Source organism: Panthera pardus, unplaced genomic scaffold, assembly GCF_024362965.1.
Source record: "Panthera pardus isolate Hobbes unplaced genomic scaffold, ASM2436296v1 HiC_scaffold_4, whole genome shotgun sequence".
Taxonomy (NCBI): domain Eukaryota; kingdom Metazoa; phylum Chordata; class Mammalia; order Carnivora; family Felidae; genus Panthera; species Panthera pardus.
The window spans coordinates 15,686,755-15,701,845 of record NW_026526969.1 but is presented as its reverse complement, the minus strand read 5'-3'; the positions used below and the strand labels follow the sequence as shown (position 1 = coordinate 15,701,845).

Below are 15,091 nucleotides of genomic sequence, written 5' to 3'. Positions count from 1 at the left end.
GTTTCTATTGTTTTGGCCAAGGATATTTTTGCCCTCCTGCCCCGACCTCGAAACCAAAACGGCTACCTGTGCAGCTATCTGTGCACCTCTAAGGCGACCTGTGCGGCCACCTGGGCTGGCCGCTCCTGCGCACGCGCGGGCGCGGACCCCCGAACTCCCCTTCAGGGAGTGAGCTCCGGGGTGAGCGCCCATCCGCGGCCCTACAGACGCGGCCTTAGCGCGCGGCTCGGAGCGGAGAGGCGAGTACTCGCTCCGGCCTTCCCGCCCGCCAGTCTGTCTCCCCTTCCGTAGAGGGGGGCGGAGGGTCGCTTCCGGCGCCGCCCGGACAGCGGGCAGAAGTGGACCGGGAGGCACGGGGCGGGGCGCCATCGCGGCCCCCAGCTCCGCGGGCCCGGGACAGGACTAGGGAGTCGGGCGACCGTAGCGGCCCCCCTTCCCCGCGGCCGCGCTCCCGCCTCCGCTCTACGGCCCCCGCGACGTAAGGCCCCTCCCGCCGTACGGCGCGGCGCTTCGAAGCCCCGCCCACTTCTCCGCCTCGGGGACCCGGCCTCAGCTTCCGATAGGCCAGGCCCCTGGATAGGCCGCCTCCTCATTGACCGAGGAGCTTCAGGCGGCTCGCTCGAGATTGGTGGAAGTCCGTGTCGCTCCCGCCCCGCCTCCGGGCGCGGCGCGCGATTGGCTGGCGTCCGCAAGGTCTCCTCTCGGGATCGAGTCTGGGCGGCGCGGACCAGGCCCGGGGCGGCAGCAGAGGCGCCCGGCGGAGGTGGCTGTGGCGCGAGGCAGGTGAGCTCCCGGGTGGGGGTGGAGGGCCGGGGCCCGGCGAGGCCGGCTGCGGGCACAGGACTGGGGCCAAGGCGTCCCTCAACGCGGGCGGGAGCGGCGGGCGGGCGGCGACCGGCGCGGGCCGAGCCTCGGGCCCTGCCTGGGCGGCCAACGGCCGCCGCCCCCTCCTCAGCCCCGAGCGTCCCCGCACCTGGCCCGGGTTCGGAGCAGGCCTGGCCCGGGGCGTCCCCTCCGCCCGACGTCAGTGGCGTGCCGGGGTCCGGGCGGGACGCTGGGGACGCGTGCGCAAGCCTCTGTCGCCGCCGCCCCCCGCCCACCCTGGGTGCTCCCGCCCCCCGCCCCGGGTACACCCGGGCGACCCCCTCCCCCCCCACGCATCGTCGATCCCCGCTCCCGCCCACACACCTGGGCGATCTGGCACCCTCGACCCCCCACACCCGTGCGCCCCCGACCCTCCTCACCCGCGTTGCCCCGACCCCAGCCCTCCCCCCTACACCCACCCCCGGGCGCCCCCGTACCCCTCCTCCCCCCGCACCCGCCTCATTCGGGCGCCCCTTACCTCTGTCCCCCCTCTCACGCGTCCGGTTCCCGGCCTCGGGGTGCTCGGCCTCCCAGGAGTCCTGGGTTGGGTCGGGGGGCCGCCCTGCGTGTCCGGCTCGGGACGCCCCCGTTTTCCTGCTCTGCGGCCCGCAGACAGAACGCACCTGTGCTGCCGGGCGGGGCCGTCACCCCACGTCGCAGTCGCGAGCCCCAGGCCCGGTCCCCGGTCCCCGGCCGCAGGGAACAACCGCCGGGTAGCCCGGTTGCTGCCGAGCTGCCGCTGTCGGTGGGCAGGGCTCCCCAGCGCCCCCCTCGCTCGGCTGCGTGCCCGTGCCCCTAACCCCACGTCGGAAAGTCTCGGCTCGTGGGCGTTTTCTGAGCTTCCCGGGCTGCTGCCCAGGTGGGAGCTGCCCTGGGGCCTGGGTTTACAAGCCGTTTGTGCCCCCGGACGCCTCGGCCCAGAACCTTGGGTTTGGGTTTGTTTTCATCCATTTCGGTTTATACAGTTATTCCAAGTCGGGAAACTCATGATGGTTAGTTAGTTCTGGGGTATTTTCCCAGATTAGTTCCTCTGACAAGTTTCTCCTCTTTACCTTGTTTCAGTTTTCTTTTTTCTGTGTGTTTTAGAAATACTATTACTTTGGCATTGGACCTTTTGGACCTTATTTCTACTGAAAAATAAAATCTTTATCTTTCCCATTTTTTCCATTTTTGTCTTTCTGTTTCACTTTGTAGGCGATTTCCTCAATCTTCCTGTAACTCTTTTATTTGGCATTTTATTTTGGCCACCATATTTAACATTTTTTTCAATGTTTTATTTATTTTTGAGGGAGGAAGAAAGAGTGCAAGGGGGGGGGGTGGTGGAGAGAGGGAGACACAGAATCCGAAGCAGGATCCAGGCAGAGTTGTCAGCACAGAGCCGGTCGCGGGGCTGGAACCCACGAACCGCAAGATCATGACCTGGGCCGAAGTCAGACGCCCAACCGACTGAGCCACCCAGGCGCCCCTTGGCCAACATATTTTCAATTTCCCAGAGCTCTTTTCCTCTAAAACTTAGTGCCACTTACTTTGTAAATGTGGTAGCACCTCATTGTCTCCCTCTGTAACCTCAGCGTTTGCTCGCTTTGGCATATCTTGGCCGAAATGTTGGGTGATCTCGAAGAGAGTGGGGTCCCGCACGGTCCTTTGGAGGTTCTGTGCACCTGCTTTGGTCTTAGGGCTGTTGGCTGATAGCGGTTGACTTTCCTCATCTTTAGGTCCTTTTCATGGGCTTTTTATATTCTCAAAGAAGGGCTTTCCAGCCTCTCGCCTTGTTTTCAAAGTTGGCCGGAAAAGTGTGGCTGTGGCCTCCAAAAATTGGTAAGGAAGTGCTCAGTCCTCTCCCTCTTCAGGAAGCCATCCTGGAACTTGAGTTTTCCGCTTACCCTCTGGTGTAGAGAACTCTTGGTTTTATCCTCCATTTTTTTTTTTTACAGGAAGGTAGGAAGGGACTTGACGCCTAGTAGCTAACTGCTACTTTTTTTTTTTTTTATTGTGGTAGGACACTTAACACAGAATTTGCCACTTGAATCTGTACAGCTCAGTGGCATTGAGCGCGGTGCACAGTCGTCACCACTGTCTAGTTTCACAACTGCTTGTTCTGCACCCTCCGGGGGAGCCCCCAACCCGGCAGCAGGCACATCCCCGCTGCCCACTGCTTCCGAGCTCTGGCGTCTGCTAATCTGTTTTCTGCCTACGGATTTGTGTATTCTGGATTTTTTATATACACGGGTTCATCCGATATGTGATCTTTTGTGTCTGCTTTCTTGCCCTTAGCATAAATTTTTCAAGGTCTATCCGTGTTGTGTAATGTGTCAGTACTTCGTGCCTTTTTATGCCTGCATAATATTCCACAGCACGAACCTACCGCGTTTCCCATCCATTCGTCAGTGAGTGGACATTTGAGTTGTTTTCATTTCTTATTATGAATGATGCTCCAGAGAACATTTGTATTCGAGTTTTTGTTTGAGTACTTGTTTTCAGTTTTCTGGGTATGTATCTAGGAGTGGAGTTGTTGGGTCACATGGTGGTTCTATCTAACATGTAGAGGAACCACCAAACCGTTTTCCACAGTTGCTGCACCGTTTTACATTCCCACCAACTCTGTGTAAGGGTTCCGGTCTCTCCATATCCTCTCCTGACTTGTAATCTTCTGTTTTTGCTTTGTTCTGTTTGTAATGGTCTTCCTACTGGATGTGAAGTGGGGTCTCATTTTGATTTGCATTTACCTAATGACTGATGAGCATCTTTTCACGTGCTGGTTGGCCATTTGTGTATCTTCTTTGGAGAAATGTGTGTTCAGTTTCTTTGCCGATTCTTTATCTTTTCTGGACGAAGTCCAGTTCATCCATTGTTTTCATTGTTTTTTTTGTTGTTGTTGCTTATGTGTTTGGTGTCATATCTAAGAAACCATTTCAAATCCACGATCGTGAAGATTTACCCCTATTTTTCACTTAAGAGTCTTAAAGTTTAAGGCATCTATGCCTTCCATCGGTTTTGAGTAAATTTTTGTATGTGCTGTGAGGTGGGGGTCCAGCTTCATTCTTTTGCATGTGGATGTCCATTTGTCTTAGCATCACCGTTGAAAACTTTGTTCTTTGATTTGGTGTCCTTGTAGAAAATCAGTTGACCATAAATGTATGGATGTATTTTCTGGACTCTCAATTCTGTGCTGTTAGTTTACATATCTATCCTTATGCAAGGAACAACACTGTTTTGTAGTGCATTTTGAAATCGGGAAGTGGGAGTCCTTCAACTTGGTTATTCATTTTCAAGATTGTTTTTGGCTGTTTGGGGGTCCATTGCAGTTCCATATGAAGTTAAAGATTAATTTTACCGTATTTGCAAAACAAGACCGTTGGGGCTTTGATAGAGATTGCATTGAATCTGTAGATCTCTTAGGAGTGTGTTTCTGTGTTTCAAAATACTAACTCTTCAGTCTACGAACAAGGAATGTCTTTCCGTGTATTTTTCTTCCATTCAGCAGTGTTTTGTAATTTACAGCGTACCAGTCTTGTACTTTTTTGGTCAAATTTATTTCTAAATGTGTTGTTCTTTTTGATGCTGTTGTGAGAGGAATATTTTTCTTAATTTCATTTCCAGATCGCTCATTGTTAGTTTGTAGAAATGCAACTGGTTTTTGTGTGTTGATTGTGTATCCTGCAACCTTGCTGAATTTGTTAGTTTTTATAGTTTTTTGTAAGTTTTTCAGGAGTTTCCATACATGAGACCATGTCATCTGTGAATGGAGATAGCTTTGCTTCTTCCTTTTCAATTTGATGCCTTTTGTTTCTTGTTCTTGCCCGACTGCTCTGGCTGGAGCTCCAGTACAATGTTGAATAGCAGTGGTGGAAGCGGGCATCCTTGTCTTGTTGATCTTAGGGGAGAACTTTCAGTCTTTGACCATAGTGTATAACGTTAGCGGTGGGTTTAAGTAAATGCATTTTATCAGCTTGGGGAAATTCCCTTCCGTTCCTAGTTTGTTGAACATTTTTATCATGAAAGAGTGTTGCATTTTAATAAGTGCTTTTCCTGCATGATCACGTGGTTTTGTCTGACTGCTTCTTAAACAGACTTTCAGCGTTTGATTCTTCCTGTATTTTTGGTTCTTTTCTACACACTCACTTGTAGATGTACGCCGGTGTCACTGTCTTAACCATTTGGGGGTTCCATGATGACAGTCGCGTTATTTCTCCATGTTTCTCATTGTAAGCTTATGATTCAGCTTTTTATGGCATAGGTGTGTTTTCATTTATCCCTTTGCTTTCTAGTTTCCAGGTTCTTGCTACTTATTGTGTTCTCCTCCTTTGTTTTGCTCTGTGGATGTATCCCTTTAGGAAAATGCCTTTTTAGGAGGGGTGTGCCATCTTTGTTCAGTGCATCATCTAAAACATTTTTTTATTTTATATTTTGGGGACAGAGTGCGTGTGTGCAAGCTGGGGAGAGGGGCAGAAGGAGAGAGAGAAAAAGAGAGGGAGAGAGAATCCCAAGCAGACTCCCCACTCCCAACGTGGGGCTCAAGCCCACAACCCTGGGATCATGACCTGAGCCGAAATCAAGAGTCAGACATTCAAGCAACCCAGCCACCCAGGTGCCCCCCCCCCCCCCCCGGGGCACCATTTTAAACTGGAAATTCTTGGGTGACCTATTTTCAGAGAAAGCTGGCATTTGATGGAGTGTCTGCTCATAACCATTGTTTTCTGGTCTGAATTTATGATGGTCAGATGGTCTCCAGATTCTGAAAATAGAGCCAGTTTGAATTTGCTAACAGTATAAATGCCAGACGACATTTTTGAGAGAAGTGACAGGGGATGAAAGGTGCATCTTTCAGCTTTGCATCTCCTGTCCTCACCTAAATACTTCAGGGTGAGGCAAGAGCCCAGGGAATTGCAGTGACCATGAGGCCCACTGCTGGTTCAGGTGCGGCGGTCTCGAGGACACCACAGGAGGGAGCGCCCACATCTGGGTTCACAGGGCGGGCGGGAACAAGACACTGATGGTGTCCCAGCAGGAGTGACATGGGACCTGAGGTGCTGCTGCACCTCTCAGTGGAATGGCTGTGCCCATTCTCTGTCTTCCTCCCCTCGGAACTCATTGCTGTTAGGGCTGCTCGCCCCTCTGGATTTCGTGTGGAGGAGGAGTATGGACCTGCTGATGCGCGTGTGAAACCGGTTCACTTCCACTGGACCCAAATGAACAGGGTTGGCAGAGGGGAACTTCTGCTGCTTATGATGCGCTGTTTGTCATAATCGTATGTTGTAGGCGGTTCTACTTCATTAAGTAACTTGTGTGATTATTAGGCGGTCTTGCGGTTTGAATCGCATCTGTAATTAACCATGCTTGTTATTTGGGCGCGTCGTCTTTGGTTGAGTCACACGGGCACTCAGTGATTGCTCACTGGTTGCAAATTTTCGTTGAAGAGGTAACTATGTGACAGATGCTTTCTGATGTTTGTGCGGGATGAAAGCGCGGGTCCCAGATGTAAGGAGTGGGGAGAACACTCATATAGATCAGCGATTCCCAGCAGGGGGGAGGAGCCTCTCTGGGCACTTGAGTAGCTTCAAAACGAAGCGGTGCTTTGCCTGGGTGCTTTTTTAGTCCTTGTCTTTGTTTTGTTTGATCTTCAATTAATGTTATTAGAAGATGTGAGCTATATCTAGAGTATGGAAAACAGATCCGTTGGATGGTTTCTTCACTTGTTGCTTATGCTGCAAACCTTTTCATTACCAGAAGACCCTCATTTTTAGCCTGGTACTTGGCGGATGGGAGGACAGAGCATAAAAAGGGTCATTGAGAACTGTGTGCATTAAGTGTTTACGTTCATGGCACAACTAAAATCCTGTAATTGCCGTTGCCGATTATAGTTGGAAATAAAACAAAGCTGATACAGCTGTTTTGATCAGATGAGGAAACAGGAAGAGTGTTTTGAATGCATTGGGAAGAATGAGGTCCCCAGGTATGCATGACCCTCCCTGTCCATGCACGTGTGTAGCTCTCGACCGTGGTTTTGCCAAGCACACTGATGAGCAGTGGAGACCACTGAGGGACTCGAGGATTTTCAGTCTAAAGGCACGCAGCAGTGAGTGCCCCACGGTGCAGACACCTACGAAGGGTTCATTGGCTCAGAGAGTTCAGGGTTGAGGTGGAGGGAAAGACCCATTAATAGGTAGCTATTACAGTTTCTGTCAAGTGAGGGCTGCTGGGGAGCACTAAAGCTAGCATCTAACTTGGACATGGGGGTTGGGAGCTCCAGGAGAGCTTTCTGGAGGCGGTGTCTCAGCTCTGAACTCCAAGGATGAGTAGAAGGTAGCCAGGAGCATTTGGGGTAGAAAGAGCCCAAGGGAATGAGGACGGGGAATCAGGAGGACATCCCGGACGAGGGAAGAGTGTAGGAACAGTGTGGGATAAGGAGAGGAGGGTTGTCTTGAGTCCAGGCTTTCAGTGAGGCTGCCCTGTGGATTGCTGGCAGATGGAGAGGGGAAGTGGGGCGTCTGGGTGGGGGGTTCTGTGCATTCAGTCTCTTACGTCTTATGTCTGGGTGCTGGGGAGCCATGGTGGCATGTGAAGGCAGTGAGGTGGTTGATCTTTTTGTAGACAGACCATTCTGGCAGTATTCTGGCTTGAGGGGGCCGGTCTAGAGGGCGGAACTAGTCAGCAGTGCTTGCCGGAAGCCAGCAGGAGATGGCAAGCAGGGGGAGCAGGACTGAAGAGGGGGTGGGCCACTGGAAGGAGAGAAGCAGGCCGGTGGGTGATCTGGACAGCCTGGATTTACTTATTGCAGACCATCCTGATGGAAATGCTCAACACAAAGTAAAGTTGGATGCTTGCCCGACTTAGATACAAAGGAATTACGGGTTAGGTAAATCAAGTCAGAGTAATAGAATCCGTAACAGACTCTTCGTGTGTTCTTGGGTTGGGGGAGGCCTTTCTGAGCCCGATGGACATGAGAGTCGGGGAAGGACTGACAGCACAGCCCAGGTCACCGTAGGCCAGTTCGTTGGCAAATGGGGATGTCCCAGGCCTGTGTGACGCGTATGGTTGACATCCTATAAAACAGTAAGAAAAAGGCAGACCTCCCAGTTGGGTCTTCCTCCCGTGTCACAGTGGCCGCACGCGGTCCAAGCTCCCAGTGGCGGCGCCATCGGGCGTGGTGGAGCCTGGGAAACGACGCCCAGTTGCTGCTGTGGAAGTGACGCCTCGGGCAGGCCTGCTAACTGTGTTGGTTGTAAGGGGGTGTGGTGACTTCCGGGTGTGAAGCAACACAGTGAAGCTATGTAGTTGGTGCCCTGGGGTCTCAGATGAAGGACTGTCTGTGTGAGAGGAAGTGGGCTTGTTTAAAAAGAGCCCTTATCATCAAGAGCCCTTATCTTCGGGAGATGTGAGGGGTGCAGAGAAGCAATCACCTTCTCTACAAGCCCAGAGCTGTGTTGACGAAAACAAACCCATCAGCCTGGTCTCTTCCTGTGTCTTACATTCCTCGCCAAGAGAAACTTGCCTTGGCTGAAAACTCTCTCAGTGCAGACTTGTTGCTGCTGAGGACTTTTATGGAGTCCTTCTACCCCGTGCCAGGCAACGCGAGCAGGCTCGGGGCCGTCACTAGTCCACGCCTCGGGTGACACTCTGAGCTCAGGCCCTGTTGACACTCCCATTTGATGGCACCACGCAGGTGTGAGTGCACCGTCATTCCCCTTCGCTCTGGGGTCTCTCGGCTGAATTTCAGAGCCTGCTTCCCAAATGAAGACCAGAAAAGCCTTTTTTTTTTTTTTTTTTTTTTTTTTTAATTATACTTACTGGGTTAGTTGTTGAAATTACAAGACCAATACCTACTCTTTAAAAAAATTGTTGAGCAGAGCAGAAGAGTGTAAATGAAACGTGGAAGTCCCATTCTCTATAATTTTACCATTAAGTTTAGTGGTGTCTTCTACAAGTTTAAAAAACATTGAAATACGTGTGTGTGTGTGTGTGTGTGTGTGTGTAGACAGTATGTACATACACATAACATTTAGCATTCTGTGAGGGCCTTTCAAGTATTTTTGTGTTAGTCGTTTGTATCTGATTCACTATTTTATTTTTAACCTTTTTTTAGTTTTTAAACGTTTGTATTTGAGAGAGAGCACTAGTAAAGGAGGGGCAGAGAGAGAGGGAGACACAGAATCAGAAGAAGGCTGAAGGCTCTGAACTGTCAGCACAGAGCCCTATAAGGGGCTCAAACTCACAAGCCGTGAGATCGTGACCTGAACCAAAGTCAGTTGCTTAACCTACTGAGCCACCCAGGCGCCCCTGATTCACTGTTTTAAATACCCAGTTCATTTTTAGGATTCTGAGTTAGTATGAATTAGAGTATTTCATAAACTAACATTGTTCTATTTCTTAAGATAAAAACAGATGAATGCCAATTTCTAACCCAAATTATGATTTTTTATACTTTTACTTAGACTGCATTATGCTTTTTTTTTTAATCTGTAGGCAGAAATAACTGGTGTTTTTATTAGTCTCTACATTATCTAATTTTAACAGGATTAAGATCTGAGCAGAACAGTTACATTAAGATTTAGTTCTAATTTTTAAAGACTCATTTTAGTTTGAAAAGCAATTCATATCTGCAGAGGACTTAACAAATGGAACACCCAGTTGCAGTGCAGCTGCCCTTTGAAAACAGAGCCCTGGGTGATTAAGGGCGGGTGAGGGTGGCGTTAGAACGTTTGTTAGGCGTTTGTTAGGCGTGCATGCACGTCCTGGGGCCACTGTGGGCCTGCCTTGTGCGGCAGGAGCCCCGTGCCGTCAGCACAGACCGTCCCTCTGGGACGGCTCTTGTGGCAGATGGCGGCGTCTGGAGCTGCGCCCAGAGCTGGGAGGAGAGTCTGTCACTGTCCCCTTTGATTGCCGCTGTCCCTGTGGACAGGTCATGGACAAGAGCCGCCAGTTCTGACCTTTGCCTTGGGGAGAGGGCCGCTTTGCACAGGGGTGATGAGGTGGACCCACGGCACGTTGTTTCTGGGGATTTCCGATCGGAAAGCTGCACTGGTCTGTTCCGCTTGGGCTCGTTGAGTCTCAGTCCACTTGACCTGTCCGTCTCTGTAGACAGTGCTTTATACACCGTTACCGACTGGGTGGTGCAGTTGTGGTCTGTAGGGTGAGAGGAGGTTCTTGTCTCCAGCTTTTCTTTAGAACGGGTAGCGTTTCCTAACAAATTATCGTGTGCTGATATTTCAGAGATACTAGTTTTTTCTGTCTCTGGCTTTGCCTTTCGCTTGAAGCTCTGTTTTCAACCTTGTGTGTCTTGTAATTTTCATGATTTTTCAGGCATGTTTTCTGGACGGTTACTAGATAGTAAAAATTCAAAGTATATGTGTTCATAGAACTAAAACTCATTCTTTTTAACAAGTATATGTATTTAAATATATATATAAATATATTTTAGAGAAAAAGAGAGTGAAAGTGTGCGTGAGCTGGGTACCGGGCAGAGGGAAAGAGAGAGACTCCCAAGCAGGCTCCATGCTCCCGCTTCCGCAACCCTGGGATGCTGACCTGAGCCAAAATCAGGAATGGGATGCTCGACAGACTGAGCCACCCAGGTGCCTCAAGTTCATTCTTGGTTAAAGCATTGAAGAACAAAAACTAAGCTTTATGTTTTCTTCTCTATCATATATCAATATAACCATATGTACTCAAGAGGCATTAAAGGAGAAGCATAGTGTAACTTAAGAGTATTTTATTGATTGATTGATTGATTGATTGGCTTCTTGCCCAGCGCAGAGCCCAGTGTGGGGCTCGAGGTCACAACCCTGAGATCAAGACCTCAGCTGAGATCAGGAGTCGGATACTTAACCGACTGAGTCACCCATGTGGCCCTTAACGGTAAAAAAAAATTTTTTTAATCTGATTTTAGAGGCCTGCTAAGAACTGCATGTTTATAAAGATACTTAGTTCCTTAGGTTTGTAGCCAAAGCTCAGCCTAAACAGAGGACCTGTCCTTTGCCTGTGTGCTGTCTTAGCCGCTCGGCAACCAAGAGCAAGGGAGACACTTGGGGTGATGTAGGGGCGTACTCCTTCCCGCTTGCACAGGACGCTCTTGGCCCTCTGTCTCCTGAGCTTAGAAAGCTGCCCCTTCTGAAGAGGCTTCTCTTAGTAGGGCAGAGGAGGCCCCTCCTGCACTGTGGGGCTCTTACCCAAGCCCCCTCTTGCAAATCTGCCAGGCGGGACAGCCTGGGGGAGTCCTGCCCTGAGGCTCTGGGCCTGCAGATGGGGCCGATAAGGCCCTAGCAGTCAGCACAGGACACTTTGAGAAGGGAGCGGCCCGGAAGGGACTGGGGAAATGAGGGCAGTGGAGCCTGGACCGTGTCCCTCTTTGTAGCACATCTGTTTGCAAAACGTCGACCTCAAATTCTTTCCAGGGTTTTCTGATGTCATTGAAGACGTTTCCAGTCTGCTTTTTCACTTACTGTTCGTGTGATTTCCCTTGGGTCTCAGGCTGAGCCTGGTGGGGGCAGGCTTTAAGGTTACGTGTGGACTTGACTTAGTGATGGAAATGGAAGCTGGGAACAGCATTTGGAAAATGCTTAGCACTTAGGTTTAGTTATCAGTGGGTCTAGTATCGGAATTGCTGCTTTGCTGTCACGCGTTCCTATCCGCTTCTGGGAGAGGGCTGGCCTCGCAACCTGTCGACTCCGGGCTGGAGCTGTCCGAGCTGCCTGGTCGACTTTGTGTTTTATTTAGGCTGGGGGTTGAGTGCATCTTCCACCTCTAGAGTTGCTAACTGAAGAAAAACAATCTGGTTTTTAAAAGGTTTAAAATACAGGCTATCTAACTTTATTCTACAAAATACTAAAGCTAGTATCTGAGTGTTTGTCACGGTCACTGCCTTACATGCGTTATTTCATTTAATCCTTTCTGCTTTAGGGGCGCCTGGGTGTCTCAGTCGGTTGGGCGACCGACTTCGGCTCAGGTCATGATCTCACAGTTCGTGGCGTCGAGTGCCGCGTTGGGCTCTGTGCTGACAGCTCAGAGCCTGGAGCCTGCTTCGGATTCTGTGTCTCCCTCTCTCTCTGACCCAACCCCATTTGTGCACTCGCGCGCTCTCTCTCTCTCAAAAATAAAAAAAAATTAAAATCCTTTCCACTTGATTTCATTTTCATCCTGTAATTATTTTTAATGCTCACATTTCATGAAGGGAACTGAGGAATACTTTCAGTGTTCTGGAGCCATCGTACGATCTGTTTGAGAGGGAGGGAAAGAAGGAAAGAGCGGGGTCGATGGAGGGAAGGAGCCAGATAAATCTAGTAACATTAACCATCACCTCCAGTAATTCTGTTCTGCAGTGAGCTTGGGAGAGGGCCGGAATCACCCCTCCCTCTGGAGACTGACCAGTGCTGCCTCCTCGCACGTTCTGCTGTGCAGGAGTTTGACCCTCGTGTGCTTCTCCAGGGAGAAGTGGTTTTCTGGGCTGTGGAGTAAGCAGTGGCAAAAGCACCTCCCTGGGCCACGGGTCTGATTAAGCCGGGGCCAGACACTGTGTAGAGTTTTAGACTTAGGTGCATCTCACTGAAAAGCATGATGTGAAATTCACGTGATTATAGGAGTGGGTGGGAAAAGGGCCCACTTAGTGGTGAGCGACCACACCCTCACCCTGGTGCCGTCGTAGCCGGGGAGCCGTGAGCATCCTGGTGTGTCCTCCACCGTCCCCTCCTGTCTTTCCTCCAGAGCCAGGCTGCCGGCTGTTCCTAGAGCCTGGCGTCTGTCCACACTGGCACCCTCTTGAGGGTGTCGTGTTCGGGCATTTTGTTACGTTTGTATCTGCTCTCATCAGACGTTTCACCCAGAGTCAGCCAGCGGGTCTGCTGCTCCCCAGGTTCCCTGTCCCTCTTCTCACCTGTCGGATTTTTGACACCCTCTGCTGGAATCCTGTCATTCCTAGGATTCCTGCCACAGGCAGTAGCTGTGCATGGTGCTGGGCTTGAAATTATTTCAGCGACAAGAAGTTAAATTTATTTGCAAGTTGTGTCATAAGGCCTACGTTAAACCTGGCTACAGGTGGGATGGCTCTCAGCTTTGTCGTCGGGCTCGTCGAGTGGTTCAAAATGGTGGTAGCTGGTCGTCCACCCCTGTTAGCTTCTGGAAACACCGTTTGTTGCGCATTAGAAATTAGTGTAGCTCTTGTAGTGGGATAAAAACGTGAGAACATGTAAATGTAACTTCTCAAGTAAGGCTGTGAGTTCTTGCATATGCCCTCGCCAGGGCCCGGAACTGCCCCCTCTGTGCTGAGTCACAGGCTGGAGCCCCTTCGGCCCTCAGTGGCCTTGTCAGGAGGAGAGCCGCCCCTGCTCCACGCTTGGAGCCTCCCACGTGTCAGCCGCCGCAGTCAGCCAGTGGGGCCGAGCTCGAGCTGGGACCGAGCCCAGATCTGCAGGCCTCCGCCCCTGTTCTCAGCTGGATGCTCTCCTGTCTGTGCGTCCTGATCTCTGAGGTGACTGTTCAAGTACTTGCCTGGGGCGGGGGGGGGGGTGGGGTGGGGGGGGTGGGGTGGGTTCTGCCGTTCGTGTTTGTCACACTGATTTCTGTAAACTTCAGGGAAATGTAAGCCAACCCAAGACACCGTCCACTGAGGATGTATCAAATACCAACCGTAGCACAGTTGGTGGAAATTAGTGATGATGGTAACTTGACACTGAGGTTTAATAATGTCGGTAGAGCAGGTATTGGAGAATGTTAGGGTGAAAGGTCACTGGGAATGAAGTTGGAAAGTTTGGGTTTTGTTAATCACTGAGTGAGAGGGAATAAAAAAGTTAGTCCGTTTCCACCCTGGAGAGTGAGAACAACTATGGGGTATTTATATAAGCGTTTCATGGTTGCTTAGTAAGTTCCTGGTTCGAGTTGGGGTAGTCAGAAGCCGAGGTTACGCTGCGGGGCGTGGCTTGGGATCCGCACCGGCAGGTGAGCCACGCTCGGAGGGCTGCGGGGACAAGGCCGCCTGGCTGTGCCCTCCTGCCGCGCCCGAGCCCGGACTCTGGCCTGGACTCCCACGTGGGCCGGAGGCGACTCTAGGAGGTCGGGCGGGGGAACGCGTCGTGGACCGCCCGCTGTAAGTGGCCAGAGGTCATTTGTCTGTAGCCCGAGGGTTAAGTGCGTGTTTAGAGGGCCAGATAACGTGTTTGTTCCGTGGGCCAGTAGACCGAGTCCCTGAGAAGCTCTGAAGAGTGTTGAAAAGTTTTTTACATGCAGGAGTTTTGTGTGTTTGTTGACATTAGTAGGCACGGTACAATTTTTATAACATAAACAATGGGTTTTATTTCTGTGGTTCTTAATCCTTTAAAGAATATTTGGATTGTTAGAAAATGGTGTGAATTGAAGTACTTTTGCTTTGGTTTATAGGAGACCGTCATTTACACATAAGTATTTTTTGTCCAGGCTGGTCTGTATTTTTAGTTTTATCTTCCTTAGATTTTTCTACAATGGGTTATGATTCACATTCACTACTATGAGGTGTGTTTTTTGTTTTGTTTTGTTTTTAATTTGGAGGGTGTGTGGGTGTGTGGTGAGTGTGTGTGTGAGAGAGAATATTTTTAGCCAGAGGAAAGTTTGAGTCATTCCAGGGAAATTTCGATGACAATCTGAAAAACAGGGTGCTCAAAAACGTGTTTTTAAGATTTTATTTTTTATTATTTATTATTTGTTTGAAAGCGGGCTCTGCGCTGACAGCAGAGGGCCTGATGTGGGGCTCGAATGCGATGAACCTCGAGATCATGATCTGAGCTTAAGTCAGTCGCTCAACGGACTGAGCCACCCAGGTGCCCCTTAAGATTTTACTTTTAAGTAATCTCTACACCCAGTGTGGGGCTCAAACTTACGGCCCCAAGATCAAGAGTCGCATGCTCTACCGACTGGGCCAGTCAGGCGCCCTAAAACTATTTAATTAAAAAAAAAAAAAAGTTCTTTTGGGGAAAAATAAAAGTGTAAGCAGTGCCTTGAGCTCGTGTGTCGATCAGCCTGCAGTTTTCTGGTTCTGAGGTGCTTGGAAAGGCATGAGCATCTGTGATAAGTGCCTGACCGGGGACTGAGGATCCCTTCTATTTTTTTTTTAGGTGGTTTGTTTTGTCTTGTTTTGTTTTCCTTTTTCAGGAATCTCTACGCCCAGCGTGGGACTCAAGCTCACAACCCTGAGATCAAGAGTCACGTGCTCTTCCACCTGAGCCAGCCAGGTGCCCCAAGAATCCCATCTATTTTGGTCAATAAC

General features: G+C 50.4%; 1 protein-coding gene across 3 annotated transcripts in view; it reads left to right on the top strand.

The window, feature by feature from the left end:
* The first annotated feature begins 674 nt into the window (after positions 1-674).
* Positions 675-15,091, top strand: part of SUN1 (Sad1 and UNC84 domain containing 1) — a 52,649-nt gene continuing 38,232 nt past the window's right edge. Inside the window, exon 1 of one of the 3 annotated variants that reach the window (XM_019422385.2) lies at positions 675-783. The gene's annotated coding sequence lies outside the window, so the exon portion shown is untranslated. Of the gene's footprint in view, positions 784-15,033; positions 15,057-15,091 lie in introns of those variants that run through there. The other 2 variants (XM_019422386.2, XM_019422382.2) reach the window with 2 other exon arrangements.